Below are 17054 nucleotides of genomic sequence, written 5' to 3' on the forward strand. Positions count from 1 at the left end.
GCTGGTTGCCAAGGAAACCGCATCCAGCAGAGGCAGCTGATCCTGGTGAAAGGGGGGTGCAGACGTGGTGAGGAGCACCAACAGCGGTGGTAGCACCGTGTGGTGAGGGCCCTGTCCTTCCCGGGGCGTGGAATCCACTCAGATTGCAGGACCTAGTGCAAAGCGGCCGTGCCAAGCTGGAGCTGTTCCCCCTCCCTCTTAACCCTCTGACACGCCCAGCATGTCTCCCCTGGTTCGTGGGCCCTCTTCTCGCTCTTTGGGGAGGCGGGCGGGGCGAAGCTGCCACCTTGAGAAACCTGCTAGATGAGGGCATGGGTTAAACCCCCTTTTTCCTTCCCTGTGTGGGTGCTGCTCCACCCAAACCCAGCGCTGCAATGAGTTTGCGTGGCCTCTGCCCGCCCCACCCGAGGCCTGTTCTCACCCCACCCTTGCCACACACCTCCGCTGAGATGCGCCATCCCACCCTGCCAGGACCCCACTGCCATGGCTTTGAGCAGGGACTGGTCTGGGAAAGTGTCTCCCTAGAGCCATGTCCCCGCATCCCCTCCTTATCTCTGAGTCCTGTGGGCAGCCCTTGAGGGAAATCTCACACTACTGTCCCTGCAGCCAGGCTCCCAACCTACTCCTTGGGTGTGCCCCTCCTGAGAACAAATGAATCAGAACTAGGAAAAGGGGCAGTGCCCTTCTCTTCCCCCCTCCCCCTCAGGTGTCTGAGTCTAATTACCGAGCAGTTCACGCCAGCCGGGCTCTTTTTATTAAAGCCGGCTCCTGGCAGCCCCAGTGCCACCTGGCTGTGGCGTGGTCCCCGCTCTCGCCGAGGCTTGGCCTTGTAGACTTTGTCCCAGCCTCTCGCTCGAAACCGGCTCAGCCACGCGGAGCAGGGAACAGGATGTGTGCTGACTCCCTCCCCTTGGGACAAGGGGAGACTAGCCGCTGGCCTGATGCTGCCGTTGTGCTTAAGCCTTCCAGCATTGCCTTTCTTGAGAGGTGGGGGGGATGCTAGCTGTGTGGACTGGCACTTAAAGGTGCAGGTGTGCTTGTTGGCGAAGATGAGGATGATGCAATAGAAGCAATGCACGTGGTGGTGCCAGTTCCACCGTGGGGCTAGAGGCCAGTGTATGGTAGGCAGATTTGGGAGCAGATTTCCTTGACCATTCCAGCTTAGCACATGTATCCTTCCTTTTGCTTCCTCCCCTTCCAAAATCCCCCCTCTGCCACCGGCACCCCCTAGTCACACCGGCACCAGTTTGCTCCTGCTCCCTGCTGAAATGAAGCCGGGTGAGAGCTGCGTGCATGACTGAGACTCTGCGGCTCTTGTTTATTGTTTACTGCGGGACGGCTGTGATTCTTTGGGCAGGCTCGTCTTCCTGCAGAAAAAAGAAACTGCTAGTTTCCCTCCCGTCCCCTCCCCTCCCCTCCTGCATCTCATACAGGGTGAGCAGGCAAAAGCACTTAGAAGTCTAGGCCTGCGTCTGGCATGAGCAGCTTCTACCAGAGGGGTGACTGCAGAGCATGAGTCCCCTGTACTCTTCCTCCAGACTCAGCTGATTGGCCATGGTAACAGTGCTTGCCCACTTTTCCAGCCTGGATTCCATAGGCACAGAAGTCTCTGCACTAGCCCTACATATTTACCAGAAGCTGCTGGCAGGGTGGTGTCATAAGTCTGTTTCCGCTCACTGGTTGGGGCCGTTAAATAAGCATCTCATCATTACACAGACATTCATCTCGTGTGTGTGTGTGTGTACGTCCGCTGGCGTGGGAGCTGATTCTGCTGTGCGGTGGGTGGCCACCTCATCTCCCTGTAATTCTGCATTCGGTATGGTTCTGATCCAGAGCCAGTGGAGCGTTTCCCTTCCCTGTGTGAGGTGGGGATGAGGAGGGGCTGTCTAAAACCTTCCTCCCGAAGGGGAGAGAATTGGAGACTCTTGTGCCTTTACTGAAGTGCCACTGTTGCTTAAAGGAAAACGAAGATACTTTAAGAGTAAGATGTGCTCAGATCTGCTGGGGGCTGTAATCTGCTTGGGGAGATGCTACACAGGGGAAGTATTCTCTGCTGCTGATCTGCCTACTGTACATGTAATCTGGGAAGATTTAGCATCTCTGATTTTTTTTCTTTGGTAAATTTCTCCCTGCAGCCAGAGACTCGGCAAGTGCAGTGTGTTTCAAAGGGCTCACTATGTTTGAACTTTTTGTTTGTTTATTTTTGTGTTTTGGGGGGTGGGGGTTTAAGTGTTTTTTTCTTTCTAATCTTTATGCAAATGAAAATCTTTTTTAAAAATCGTATTGGCTGCTGTCCTGTGCTTTATTTCTCACTTTCATGCAGAGATTCCTCTCTGTAAAAGGGCATGGTCTTTTAATTCCCTCTCCCCCGAGTGTCTCTACCAAGGCCGCATGGGACAGTGGTTAGAACCCTGGGCAGGGCCACTGCAATCCAGGTTCTATTTCTGGCTTTGTCACTTTGACCCCTTCCGCTGCTCGCCACCTGAGTTTCTTCACCAGTTTAAAAGGGGGCTGTGACCCGTCTCTTGTAAAGCACACTGGGAGCCAGGGCTGAAAAGGGCCGTGTCAGAGCTAAGCCAAACGGTTGTTGTAACGCTGCCCTAGCAACGCTCGGTGGTTCTCAAATGAAGTCCCATGCCCTATGCCTTGTGGAGGGGCTGACACCTGCGCGGAGCTGGAGGGTACAAAACACAGAATGGGGGTGATTTTGCATGAGTACAGCTGGTGCAAAGCATCAGTGAACCAGACCGGAGGTTTCGATGCAAGCATGCTTGGTTGAGCATCCTTTTTTAAAGATGATGGAACCACTGGCTACCTACAGTGGCTCCGGGGTCAAGCAGGCCCCCGAAAGGTGGTCTCTGGTCGCAGTTCTGCCACTGTAGGGCTCCCCCTTCTCGGGCTCGCTTTGCTGAGCTGAGGTTCTCGCAGTGTGCTCCGGGAGGGGCCCATATGAAGCACAGCGTGAGTCATGTCTTACCCAGCATTTCGCTTCCTCTTTCGAGAGGGGAAGCGTGGCTGTGACTCACGGGCGTGGAAGGGGCTGCAGAGGGTGTGGGAGGAGGCCGCTGATCTCATTTCCGGCTCGCTGCACAGACACCTGAGCCCCGGACTTTTCAGAAGAAAACCAAATTGGTGTCTGGGCACAGATGTGACGCCCCTCCCCTGCCCCTAAGCCAACCACCTCCTCACTATACAGGGGCTCATTCTGCTTTTCACGGCCTCCCTCGGTTCCTGCAGAACTACTGAGCAGGGGCCCAGGACTCCTGGGTTCCAGGCTCAGCTCTCACAGGGGCGTTTGATCTCAGCGTTTGCAGCCTCTCTCTCTCTGCCAACCCAAGGTGGCGGAGGGGCTCGAGAAATTCTGAAAAACAGGCTTGGGACCTTTTGAAAACTGAGCTATACTTGCCTTCTTTGCCAGGCTGGCTCCCCTGTGCTCTGGAGGGGGTGGGGAAGAGGGGAACTGCTCCCTCTGCCTGTAAGGAATGGGATGAAGATCTAAGCCCATTGTTTTGAAAATGGGGAAAACTGAGGTCAAGTACCTTGCCTAAAATGAGTGTCCATGGAAGGGCTGGGAACAACCCAGGAGTCCTAGCTCCCAGCTCTAACCATTAGGCACCACTGCCTTCCCAAAGCTGGGAATAGAACTCAGGAGTCCTGGCTACCAGCCTACCTGCTCTAACCACTAGATTCCACTCCCCCCTCCTCCATCATCCCTTTTAATGCCAGAGAAGTGAGGCCTCAGGTTCACACAGGAAGGCGGGGGCTGAGCTGGGACTTGGGAACCCAGATCTCCCCACTCCCAGTCTTGGAGCTTTCGACTGTCCTTCCTCCCCTCTCTAACTCTGGCCCCAGGTGCTGCAGGAGGGTCTGTCATTAACATCTCTGAAGCTGTTGTCCAGGGGCCTCTCTGAGGCAGTCAGCAAAGGGGGGGGCTTTCGGGAGGGAGACATTCCTCCACCAGGATGAGGCTGAGACCTTCCAACTCACTCCATAGGGGAGACCAAACAGCCTCAGGTAAGAATGTTTGGTCCCTGCTAGCCCGGAGCGGGATTTGAATCAGTGCCTAGCAGGGGAAGGCTCTGTAACCCCCTGCCATGCCTCTCAGCCACCCACCTGCCTTCGCTTTGCTGCCTGACCGAGATCCTCTTTTCAGGCGCCTGGGCGGGCACTGTGAGCTTTGCACGCCTGCGACGGGGGCAGCTCGGGGCTGCACAGGGGGGCTGTTGATGGGGTGCCCCATTGGGAGACAGTGGAAAGGGGAAAGCTGGCAGGTGGGGAGGGGTCAGCTAAGGCCCCCACTCGTGGAAGCTGAGTTGCAGCAGCCTGGGTTGAGCGAGCCGGTGCGTTTCCTGGGCTGAGCCAGCTGGTACCGCTGCGCTCATCTGCTTCCTGTCTCTGCGGTTAGAGAGCTGGTGTGCCCCCCAAGCAGGTACAGCACAGGTCTCCCCCCCCCACAACACATTACCCCCAGCAGGCTTGGGCCTCCCTGCTGGAATGCGTAGGGTGATGAGGGGGCGGGGGGGACTGTTCCACTGGGAACTCGGACTCGGACCTAGCAGCCTGCTCCACGTAGATCACAGGATGTCAGATAATCATCAACTTTGCTAATATGGTTTAGATTAGAGCCAGTCCCTTAGGGGGTAGGAAGGTGCAGGGGAAGGCCCCCCCCATCCTGTTCCCTGGTCCCCCGATCCAGCCAGTCCCCCCTACCTGGGCCTGGATTGCAGGTGGTGCCCCTAGAGGGGAAAGGCCTTGTACCCCATTCCTTGACACCCCCTGAGCTCACCAGTTCCCCCTGATCTGGGGCTGGATTAGAACCAGTGCCCCCTAGAAGGGAAAGGCCCCATATCCCATTCCTTGACCCTCAGTCCTGCTTGCAAATGCATTCCCTATTTGTAATTGTCCCCTCCTGTTTTCTGTATTTGTTTTGCTCCAATTTAAACGCCTGCCCTCCAGCCTGGCAGGCCCCCTCCAACAATCCTCCTTCCCCCTTTTGTCTTTCAAGCATTCTCAGGTTGGGGAGAAGGCATCTTGCCAGCATGCAGCCAGCAGCTGCCTGCAGGGAGCTACTTTCCGTGTCTGCAGGACGCCCTCCCAAGCGGAGGCTGCTCCGAGACCAGCAGGTGAATAGGGGCCTCCCATCCCCACGGCCACTCATGTGGTTATCGCTTTAGCTCTGGCCTCAGCTTCCATTCCCAGAAGATCTAGGGCTGAGGGGGCGACCGATTAGGTGGGCTCGGTTGGGGAATGGCTCTGTCTCTGCTCCCTCAGGCCCTCTCGGTTAGACCATTGTAAGCGTCTAATCTGACCACCTCCACCGACTCCTCCGATAGATCTCTAACCTCTGGCTGGGTTACAGACCTCCTCTAAAGACTCCAGTGACCGAGAATCTGCCATTGACACTCGTTTAAACCTGCCACTGACCTATGCCCTGGAGCTGGCTTCTGCCGGGGAATTGTGAGTTCGCATCCCCATTGCAGAATCATCTCACCTGGGCGGGCTTCCCACCCCACTGCTGACTTTTCAGATGCAGGGCAAGGCTCAGAAAGTCCTCTCGCCATGTGCCATGAGCGGGGCGGGTTTGGGAAGCAGCGTGAGGGCGTCCTTCCTCACCGTGGGACCCTAGGCTATGTAGGACAGAGCGCTCAAAGCTTCCCACTGGCCTGCCTGCCGCTCTCCCCCAGCCTGCTTCTCTGGCCCCATGCTGGAAGCGTCTCTGCTGCGAATCAAGCCCAGGGTTACTAGAACTTGAGTGAGCAGCCCCTGGGTTTGTTAACCTAGAGCTTGAGTGTCCTGTACGCATTGAACACTGGGGCTCCAGCATCTACACTGCATTACGCCTGCCTGAGTCCAACCAGCCGTATCCCAAACTTCCTGTGTTCGCGGTGCAGAGTGGGAAACCTTGACTGGCCAGAGAGCAAAGAAAGTCAGCCTATGGGATTGTGGCAGGGCCGGCTCCGGGCACCAGCAGAGGAAGCACGTGCCTGGAGCAGCACATGCTAAGGGGCGGCATTCCCTTCATTCTTGGGGCAGCACAGTCTGAGCAGTTTCATTTATTTTATTTTTGGGGGGCGGCAAAAATGGTAGAGCCAGCCCTGGATTGTGGGATACTTTTGATGGACTCCCAGAGTCCAGTGTGGCTGCATCTACACTGCAAAGCACTCGGGCTTGAGCCCTGGGTACCGGCTGGACTCGCACTCAGACGCTCCATCCCCATGGGGTCCTGGGACCAAGGATCAGCACAATTTGTGTGTAGGCAGAAGTGGGGGTAGGCCTGAGCCTGAGTTTGAACCTGGGGCTTATGTTGCAGTGTAGACGCACCCAGCATGTGGAAAGTCGTGTGGCCCAGATGCAGCAGGGGCAGCTCGTTCCCGGGGCTCCTTTGCTTCTTGGCTGTCATGCCGAAGTTGCCAGTCAAAGGGCTGCTGAACGCTAACAGGGATGGGGAGATCAAGGGGGGCACGGGTGTGAGCTGAGACCGGCCCAGCTCATGTCACATATGAGCCGGCAGTAACGTGATGGCTATGGGAGTAGAGCGCTAAGGCACAGATCCTGCAATCAGCTGAAATCAACAGTCAGGTGCTTAAACACCTGCCAGGATCTGGTCCTAAGTGTCTGTCCAGCCTTTCTGGACAAGCCCTATGGAATCTGTTTCTTTAGCTTGCGGGATACACTCGTTTCAGCTGGTCAGGGTGACCTGGGGATCCAAGAAACCCCCCTGTCCAGGGCTGCCCAGAGGTGGGGGGGCAAGTGGGGCAATTTGCCCCAGGCCTCACAGGGGCCCCCACAAGAATTTAGTATTCTATAGTATTGCAATTTTTTTTTATGGAAGGGGCCCCTGAATCCTCTGGGTGGCCCTGCCCCTGTCAGCTCTGTCACTGTCCCGTGTTCCCCTGCAGCGCGGGTAGCACCTAGCCAGGCAGCAGTAGCGTGACAGCCGGCTAAAGAACCCTGCGACTGCAGGGCCGTGGAGCAGGGCTGGCAGCCATGTCAAAGGTGTTTGCTCAGCCAGCTGTGCGCTCTGTGTGATGCTCTGGTCCTGCTGGGGTGGATCCAACTCAAATATTAGATGGAGGGGGGGGAATCTGAGTCCCTGAAGTGTCCTTTGCCCGATGAAACAGCTGAGTCCCCTTGTTCAGCAAAGCTAGGGTGAAGCGAAAGGTCAGAGTGGTGGTTGCAAAAGCAGAGGAAATCTCTGAATGGGGTGGTGGAGGGGAGGGAGATCAGTCAGGGGAGACGCTGCTCCTAGCTGTAGGGTGCTGAAGCCGGTGATGGAAAGGCACTGATCTCTGACAGCAGCACCTGTGTGACCTGCTGTTCCCATCTGGGGCCCTCACAGCCTCTCGCTCCTGATTTGCAACTCCCCATGTTCTTCCAGCCCAGGGTTCCCCACCCCACCCAGCTCTGCTGATGTGCCACGATCCCGACCCACAGCCTTGCCTGGGGTCTTTTTACACCCCTCCCTGCTGAAGCTCTCGACACCACCCTCCCCAGTGCCCCCCACTCCCTGCTTAGCTGATGCCCAGCCTGCAGCCTCGTTCTTTGATGTTTGTAAAGCCCTTGGAACTGCTAGGGCAGCTGAGTTTTGCTGGGGGCCCAGGTGGAGCTAACGCAAGCCTGGAAAGACCCGGGCATGAGGGAATAAGCCAAACTTTGGATTGCACCTCGTTGCTCTGGATGGAGGTTTGAGGGGTGGGTGGTTGGAGGGGAGGAGGGGGATTCAAAGTCAGTGGCAAAGTCTTGCAATGGAGCCTGTCATTTAGCAAAGGGCCACATGCAGAATAAAAGGCCAGCGCTTGTTTGGAATGGCTTGGCCTAGCCCGGCTGTTCAGGGAGATGACCTGTTAGCCTGCCTCTGCAGTGACAGTTTAAACCCAGCAAGCCAAGCCCCTGCCCTGTTTTCCAGGAACACGTCCGCCAGGGCAGTCTTTGAACCTAGCCAGTCTCGTGCTAGAAATCGGTGGTGGGTGTTTGGAGAGAGGGGAGCAGCTAGGAGCCTTTCAAAAAGAACAGGAATAGGGTCTGATCTCGTTAAACCCATGCTGGTTCTCAGATGTCCCGTACCTTCCCCCCTCCCCTGGTGAGGACGGCAAAACCCTTCTGGGAACAATTGAGTTAACACCCCTTTCGAAGCATAAGCTAGAGGCAGGATGTGCCAATCAGTGGAGCAGCAGTGTCACCCAGGGCAGGGGGCTGGCTGGGCGCAGGCTGATCTGTGACAGCGGGAGGTAGGGTACCAGACCCGAGAAGCCTGATTTCCCAGCCCTCTGCTCCTGGGATGGTCACTCGCCAGGGCCAAGTGGGGATGAAACGCTTTCCAGTCGAATTGGTAACACTGGGCACCAGTGATGGAGAGTCACGCCTGAGGGATGGGTACTGGAAGTCTGACGTGGTACCGCAGAGCCAGAGGATGTTGGAGATGGTCTGGGTGCTCTTGGTACACCCTAGCTCTGTTGCAGCTTGGCATGCCAGGGCTCTGGGCCTATGGCAAAGGGGACACCCCCCCAACCCCCCAGAAAGAGGCATGTGTAGCTGATCTTCTCAGAAGAGAGTATGGGGCCAGAGGACTCCTTGCCGCAGGGGTTCTGTACCCTGCCCATGCCAGCGGCCCCTGCCAGATCCCCCTTGCCCCCAGCACAGCCTGAGACTAGAAAGTGTTGGGGGTGGGAATGTCACTGATTTGCTGCCCTTTTCAGTGCCCAGGAAAGGGTTTGGGGATTTAGTACAACTGCAGCTGCCGGGTCAGATTCACGGGCACGTCAGCCACAAGTGATTCAGCGCTGGCTGCCTGGCTACAGGCCTGAGCGTGAACCTGGCGAGCCAGGGGAGCCCACAGGCGCTTTCACCCCCACACACATATCAGCTTCAAGGAGCTTTTAGCCGTCAGCCTCTTGACTGTGCCTCCGGGAGCAGGGGAAGGGTATGGGAGCGTGGACCCATCCCTGGGGATTGCTGCAGATCCACCTGAGCAAGCGGAGGGAGTGGGCGAGGAAGGGGCATTTTCCAGGAGCCTGACACATGCTGTCAGTTATGAGGGCCGCCCATGGACCAGCGGGGAGCTCAGCCCCTCCGTGAGCAGAGCGGCTGGGAGGGATTGGCTGCACCCCAGGGAGGGCTCGCTCAGAAGGGAGGGTCTGGGAGAGGCCCACAGCTGTGAGGGGCTCACACAGGCGGGCAGGGAGGAGAGGCAGCTGTCACCTGATCTCTTCTCCCTTGTGCTCCTGCTTGCATTGCAGGTTGGCTTTAAACCTGGGTGGTTTAGAGAGCTGGCTGGAGTCAGGTACTATGAAAGCCCCTCAGCCCAGACCCACAGCCCCCTGTTGTTTCCATCCTCAGCTGCCATCCCCCAGCCCTGGGCTCCCCCCATGCCACCTGCAGCTGCTGCTCCCCTCCAGAAAAGCGGAGGGAGCAGCTGTTCCCCCGCAGCCGTTCCCAGGTGGGCTGGGTTGGTGAGGACACTGGAAATACCCACAGCGGGAGGTCATGTCCCGCTGCCTCATTTTGCTGAATGGTCCCCATGACTCCAGTCCAGCGTCTCTCCGTCCAGACAGCAGCCGGGCTGACCACTTCCTGCAGCTCGCGCAAGTTTAAAACCCAACGCCTCCCACAGAGCCTTTAACCTCTAAAGCACCCGCCTAGATCCAGCCTGGATCCTAGCGAGCAACTGGGCCGGGGGCTGTCTCAATGCATTTCCTAACAGGACCACGTTCGCTTTACAATCCTCACCCTCAAAGCCGACACTAGGCCGCCTCCCTGGCAGCCTCAGCAGAGAGGCCAAGGCTGGACTGGTTCGTGGACACACGACTCCCCTCTCAAGCTTTTAGGCCACGTGTGGCAGTGATCTACTGGAGAAGACACTGGGCTGGGAGTCAGGACATTCCTGCCTCAGCCACTGATGCAGCCTCACAATACTGGATAGTTTGGTGCTTCTGGGAATGGCCTGGGCCTGCCCGCACCTGTGTGACCCCGTCCACCCGGGCATGATCTCAAGCGGCTCGGGTGATACCGGACAAAGCCACACCCAGTTTTGTCTCAGGACTGAACAGAGGACAAGCCATAGACAAATAGGGCTGCCCAGCTTACTCCCGGACAAATGGCCAGCCTACTGCTGAAAGACCTTTCATCTAGTGGAGAAAGGCAGAACGGAAGTCCAAGCTGGACAAATTCAATTGAGAAATATGGCACCAATTTGATTTAACAGTGCAGGTAATCAACCATGGGGAACCAACTCCCAAGGGAAGGTAGGTAGTGGGGTCTCTCTCGATGGCTTCAGATCAAGAGTGGTTTTGTTTCTGGACGAGACGCTTTAACCAACCAACCATCGAGGTGTGGGGCTCGATATAGCGATAACTAGGTGAAATTCTCTGGCCTGTGTGATTCAGGAGGTCAGACTCAATGATCTAAGGGTCCCTTCTGACCTAAAAATCTACGACTCTGAGCCAATCACTTTGCCTCTCCTTGCTGCCAACCCTCTCTCAGTCTAGTCCGTTTAGACTGGAAGCTCGCTGGGGCATGGATTGTCTCTTAGACCGGGTCTACTTTTGCCGCTAGGCTAATGTTGGCTCGGGGTGTGATTTGTTTTTAAGGACAATTTTATATCAGCAAAAACTCTAGTGTGGACAAAGTTATACTGAGAAAAAGTCCTTTTACTGGGATAGCTAATTTTGTTTCAATGAACTGGTATAAACTATACTGGCAAACCACACTGCTGTTTGTAAATGCTGCATCTGATCCAGGATGATACCACCAAATCTTTTTTAGTGTAGGCTAGACCTAAATCCCCTCCCCCCTCAGCTGATTTAGTTATGCCAGCAAAGTCTCCAATGAGTCACGAGATTGGCTTAGCTGCTGTTGTTTAGGGAGCTGGCATTGCTAAGCTAGCAAAACTCCTGCTGTCAGCACATGGTGTATCTACACTACGCCAGCACTGGCTCTGTTGTGTAGACGTGGCCTAAAAACTGTATGTCCAGCAGTTACCGCAATAGGTGCCACAACTAACACTGCTAGCTGGCAGGCCGGGCTGTAAGAAACTTGCTTTGCTGCCCCACATGCTGTCTCTATCCGGAGGATACATATGGGACTCGGGGGTCATTATCCCAGCACTTAAAAGCATCAAGGAGAATTTAACATTTAAAGGACCTTGCCTGGTTTAATCCTTCTTTTGATCATCCCTGCAATACATTTCCTCCTTATCTGCAGCAGGCAAGCAGCCTGTCACCTCTCAGCAAGAACCCTTCCCAACCCCATAACTGCCTACAAATGGCTTTTATTGTTCCCGCATCAGCATAATTGCTCGTGTCTTACCCCTCTGTAGAAACCTTGCCATCTCTGAAGCACTGTAGGCAGGATGCGTCAGCCTGGGATGAGCTGTTTTAAGTATGTCCCTTTCTGATGGGGAAAAAATGCTTCCCACAAGAAAAGGAAGCTTCTTTTTTTTTTAACCTCCTTAATTGGGTAAAGATGTTCTCTTGGCATATTAAAGAAAGCACCAGCTGCAGAGATATAATAATGTGGGGTTTGTGGAAAGCAGAGGAGAAATAGGCAGGAACTGTACAGGGACCTTGCTCTCCAACCAGAAGTTATTTTGTAAAAGTGATGACTGGCTTACAGGATTGGAAAATTAATCTGATCAGTATGGTTGTAAATTTTTTAGAATGGGATCATTGTCTTTAAACCTAACCTCCCCACCCAGCAGGACCTCGGCATTACACTAATAATATTCCTTGCCTGAAAAAGCTACATTAAAAGAACGATAACATTTACAAATCAGTGAATGCCAAAGGTTGCCCATAACACCTTAACTTTGCCCCAGCCCCTTTGAAACAGTGTTCTGCAGCTGTCTGGAAAATGGTGCCCCAAGCTGCCATTTCTTTGTTTTGCAAATTCCATACCAAAAACTACATGTTAAAGTTGCAAAGTCAAGCTCTTGAAAGGAAATGCCAAAGAGAACATTGCCTGTAAAACTCTGTCCCTATCTATGTGCATTGTGCGTTATGGGCACGTTAAAAGTTTTCTGCTGAAAATATTTTTTGGTGGAAAATTGGGTTTTTGATTAAATGATTTTTTCATGAACAGTGTCTGCTTCCCTTGGAAAATGTAATTTTTGGTAAAAAAACAAAACAAAAACAAATGCCCACAAACCAGAAGATTTTTCAGCCAACCCAAGAAATATTTTGATTCGGAAATACTGCTGCAGTGCTTCATGGGTTTTGTAGCTTGGGTGCCTCATGTCATTAATCTCTGCTAGGGCCTGGACTCCCCCATCAGACTACATCTCCCATGGTGCACCAGGACCAGAGACTCCCACCCTGCAGAGAGGGGACTGTGGTGCATGCCCCAAAGAGTTTACAATTTAAGCGCAAGACGTCAGATGGAGACATCCCCTTCTCATTGTCCAGCATGTGCACTGAATGAGGCAGGGGGCTTGAGAAAAAAAATAGTATGTGCTGATGCAATTAAAGATGGTCTCAGTGTACAGGTGCAAATGGGTAGAGTTCAGGTTACATGGGGACCCTTAACTTGGTCAGTTCCTGCTAGAGGAGCACTTCAGTTTGAAACCTTGCAGTGGTTTTCACACACTTTTTTTTATATAACATTTCCAAGGTTTTTTATTTGTAAAAGGAAAAGCACCAAACCAAAATGATCCTGCCGGGTTTGCTTAAAATCGCAGTAGAACAACACAGAACGGACGCTTGCTGTGGTAAGGGATCCGGGCTTAGATCTGCTGCATGCCCTCAAAGATCCTATGGAAGGAAAGAGGGATCCTGAACCATGGAACAGCTGAGCTTCACGGGGATGAAAGGTGAAACGGCGCCGCGATGCCGCAGTGTCAGAACCTCACCATGCTGCATGCTGGGCATCGAGGAGACCTCTGGGCTGAAGGCCATGGGCCCCTGGGGCTTGATGCAACCCCCCAACTCGGGCTCCCTGAGGTGACCCTCACCCCTGCCTGGAGCCCATGGCCTTGAGGCAGCCCCAGGGCCCATTGGCCTGGGGTCTCATAAGGCTCCACCCTGGCTGAGCCCCTCCCCCTCAAGCCAGACACCCCCCTGGTGAGCCCCTCCCCCTGACTCCCTCCACCTCCTCCTGATTGAGCCCCGCCCCCTCAAGCCAGACCCCCCCTCAGTGAGCCCCTCCCCCTCAGTCCCACTTCCTGACCAAGCCCCTCCTCCTTCTGACTGAGCCCCTCCCTCTCAAGCAAGCCCCTCCCCCTCAATCACCCCTCAGGGCTAAGCCCCTCCGTCTCAAGCCAGACCCTACCCAGGTGAGGCCCTCCCCCTCCTGGCTAAGCTCCTCCTCCTTCTGACTGAGCCCCTCCCTCTCAAGCAAGCCCCTCTCCCTCAATCACCCCTCAGGGCTAAGCCCCTCCCTCTCAAGCCAGACCCTACCCAGGTGAGCCCCTCCCCCTCCTGGCTAAGCCCCTCCTCCTTCTGACTGAGCCCCTCCCCCCAGTGGTTTCCCCAGGAATTGAAATTAGGGGGGGGTGTCAGAACCAATGAGATAAATAAAAGAAATATGAATAAAGTAATGTTTTGTTAGGATTATGCAAATTTAACATAAGAATAATGCAAGTTGCACCAAAACACATAACAGGCCTAGATTTCTAAAGAAATATACATTTAAAAAAAAAGTATTTAATTTAAATTGACTTTTGAAAAGTAAGCCATCATGGGATAAGAGGAAAGTCCTCTCATGGATGAGTAACTGGTTAAAAGATGGGAAACAAAGGGTAGGAATAAATTATCAGTTTTCAGAATGGAGAGAGATAAATAGTGGTATCCTTGAGGGGTCAGTACTGGGACCAGTACTGTTCAACATATTCATCTGGAAAAATGGATAAACAGTGAAGTGGCAAAATTTGCAGATGATACAGAACTATTCAAGATAGTCAAGTTCCAGGCAGACTGCGAAGAGCTACAAAGGGATCTCACAAAACTGGGTGACTGGGCAACAAAATGGCAAATGAAATTCAATGTTGATAAATGCAAAGTAATGCACATTGGAAAGCAATCTCAACTATACATACAAAATGATGGCATCTGAATTAGCTGTTAACACTCATGAAAGATCTTGGAGTCATTGTGGATAGTTCTCTGAGAACATCCACTCAATGTGCAGCAGCAGTCACAAAAGCAAACAATGTTGGGAATCATTAAGAAAGGGATAGATAATAAGACAGAAAATATCATATTGCCTCTAAATCCATGGTATGCCCACACCTTGAATAGTGTGTGCAGATCTGGTCACCCATCCTAAAAATATATATTGGAATTGGAAAAGATACAGAGATGGGCAACTAAAATGATCAGGAGTATGAAACAGGAGGAGAGATTAAAATGACTGGGAATTTTCAGCTTAGAAAAGAGATGACTAATGGGGATATGATAGAGGTCTACAAAATCTTAACTGCTGCGAAGAAAGTGAATAAGGAAATTTTATGTAATCCTTCACATAACATAAGAACTAGGGGTCACCCAATGAAATTAATAGGCAGCAGGTTTTAAAAAAACAAAAGGAAGTACTTCTTCACACAATATAAAGTCAACCCAGGGAACTCTTTGCCAGGGGATGCTGTGAAGACCAAAACTATAACAGGATTATAAAAAGAACTAGATAAATTCCTGGAGAACAGGTCCATCTGTGGCTATTAGACAGGATGGGGAGGGATGCAACACCCTGCTCTGAGTGTCCCTAGCTTGTTTGCCAGAAGCTGGGAATGGGCAACAGGGGATGGATCACTTGATGATTACCTGTTCTGTTCATTCCCTCTGAAGCACCTGGCATTGACCACTGTCAGAAGACAGGATACTGGGCTTTATGGACCATTGGTCTGACCCAGTATGACCATTCTTAAGTAAAAATTAATTATAATAATAAAAATGTTTAGTACAGAAACTCCCCAACATCATGACCTCCCAAGATAGCAACAATGTGAGATAACAACCTTGGCAAATACTGCATTTTAAAAATCTTTGCCTACTAGGAAACATATTTATATAAGTTTCCATTCCCAGTCACAAATCTAGCATTCTGGAGCAAAGTGACTAAAATATAGTCCAACAAACAAATGTTTATTTAACATGCCCCTCACTTTTCCCTCCACTGTACTCCACTCACCGGTATTGTCCTTGGCCAGTGGAGACTCAGAGTTCAGAGGTGCTTTCACAGGAGTACACCTTCCAGGTGAGGGACAAGAAGGCACCTTGCTTGTTCCTTCAGCTGCTCACTGTTCGCTCTGGCCACGTCTGTTCGTTGTGCCACCGTTCACTCCACCGCTCTGTTGCCAATGGCCCTGCGCAGTCACCTTCTGCTGCCACCTGCCCCTGTGACCTCTGCGAGTTGGTCTCTTGAGGATCCACCAGCTCTCAGTGATTTCAGCTGAGCTCTCAGTGTGAGAACCTCGCTCACTGCTAGTGCAGTCTGGGCTGTCTCTTACACAAAAACACTGTACCCACAGGACCACTGTCCCCACAACAGGACTGATTGTCAATGATTTCAGCTGCAGTGGTCACTTAACAGAAGACTGTCTATGGAGCCTAATCAGCTCTGTCTTTAAACAGTGGAGAGGGACCGGTCCCCACCCTCTCTCTTGATGCCTTCAAATCATCACAGGCTAAGTACAGTTCTACTGCCCTTTACTCATACAGTAAGAACAACATTTCATCCCTCCTTCCCCCCACATTCAAGTGGTTTGTAACCCACTTGCCAAAATCTATCACTTGGACAACACAGCTCTGTGTGCTGGATACCTAGGTAGATTAGGTGTGAATGTAAGTCCAGGTACATGCCCTGATTGTGGGAGCCCTGGGCTCATGGGACCCCCGCAACGAGCCGGTTCTGAGAGCATGTGGGGTCGGTCGACGCTACGCCCGGCTCATGAGACAGCTCATGGTGTCCGACGCCATCAGGTGGTCCAGAGACATTTACACCGAACACATCACCGGACACCGCCAATACCACAGCCGACCAGGGAAATAACCCACTTCCTTCCCTGAGGGACCAAGGGACGCACCCCACCCATGTACCTATCTGCTCCACCAATACTGACTTGGACTCCTTATTCACTCCATGGGTGGCGAACCCGAGCCCACTTATTCACTGACGCTTTAAAAACCCTTGCACCCCAATCTGGGTCTATGCCGGCTATGCGATATGCATGTATCTGTTCATCCTTGCAAACGGTATCTGTAACCCCCCATAACCCAAGCCTGACCCCAGATGTACAGTACCTTCCCTCTCAACCTGTGTAGATTTCATTTCAGGCATTTACTTTAATAACATTTTTAAATCTGTTCTTATAATCTGGCCCTGAAGCCTGTCCCCGCAGCCCCAACTCATCACTGGCTGTCAGGGGGAGCTCGTTTAGACTTTGCTGACAAATCATCATTTGAAATTATGAGGTTGGCCAACGCCACCGAACTGAATGCACGGACGTTGTGATAAAACACAAGAGCTGCAGAAGGCAGCCAGGAGGCTAGGCTGTGTTCCTGCTTTCCAGGTCTAGTACACTTTCAGCTACACGTGTTTGATCACACACTGTCTGAGCTTTTAACCTGGTTCAGTTTCAATGAGGATTTCCAAGCAGTCCCTGAACTGGTGTGTAACCAGCTCACACAGCTGGGGGGGGGTGCAGGGAAATCACTGCCTCCCCCTCCCTCCCCCTTCCTGAAGCCCCACCCCCTCCTGACTCAGCCCTTCCCCCTAGCTCCGCCCACCAGTGGGGGCCCCGCCCAGGCCTGGAGGGAAAGGGTCTCTGCTGTGGTCAGCCCGCCCCAAGCCAGCAGGAGACACCATTGAGACGCAGGGGTGGAGGCTCCCCTCCAATCAGAGCCCGGGAGACGACAGGAGGGAGAGCCGAGGAGTTGACAGGCAGGCATTTGAGCCAATGAGCATGGCCAGAGCATGGATGATCTGGTGAGCGAATAGCTAATAGGATTAACAGGCAGCAATACGAGCCAATCTTAGTGAAGAATTTATTGAGTGACATTCAGATTAACCAGTGGAATGTCGGAAACGGTAGAAGCGCTATACGGTCAGGCCAATAAACGCCAGGA

The sequence above is a fragment of the Gopherus flavomarginatus genome, chromosome 18, assembly GCF_025201925.1.
Source record: "Gopherus flavomarginatus isolate rGopFla2 chromosome 18, rGopFla2.mat.asm, whole genome shotgun sequence".
NCBI classification, from domain to species: Eukaryota; Metazoa; Chordata; order Testudines; family Testudinidae; genus Gopherus; species Gopherus flavomarginatus.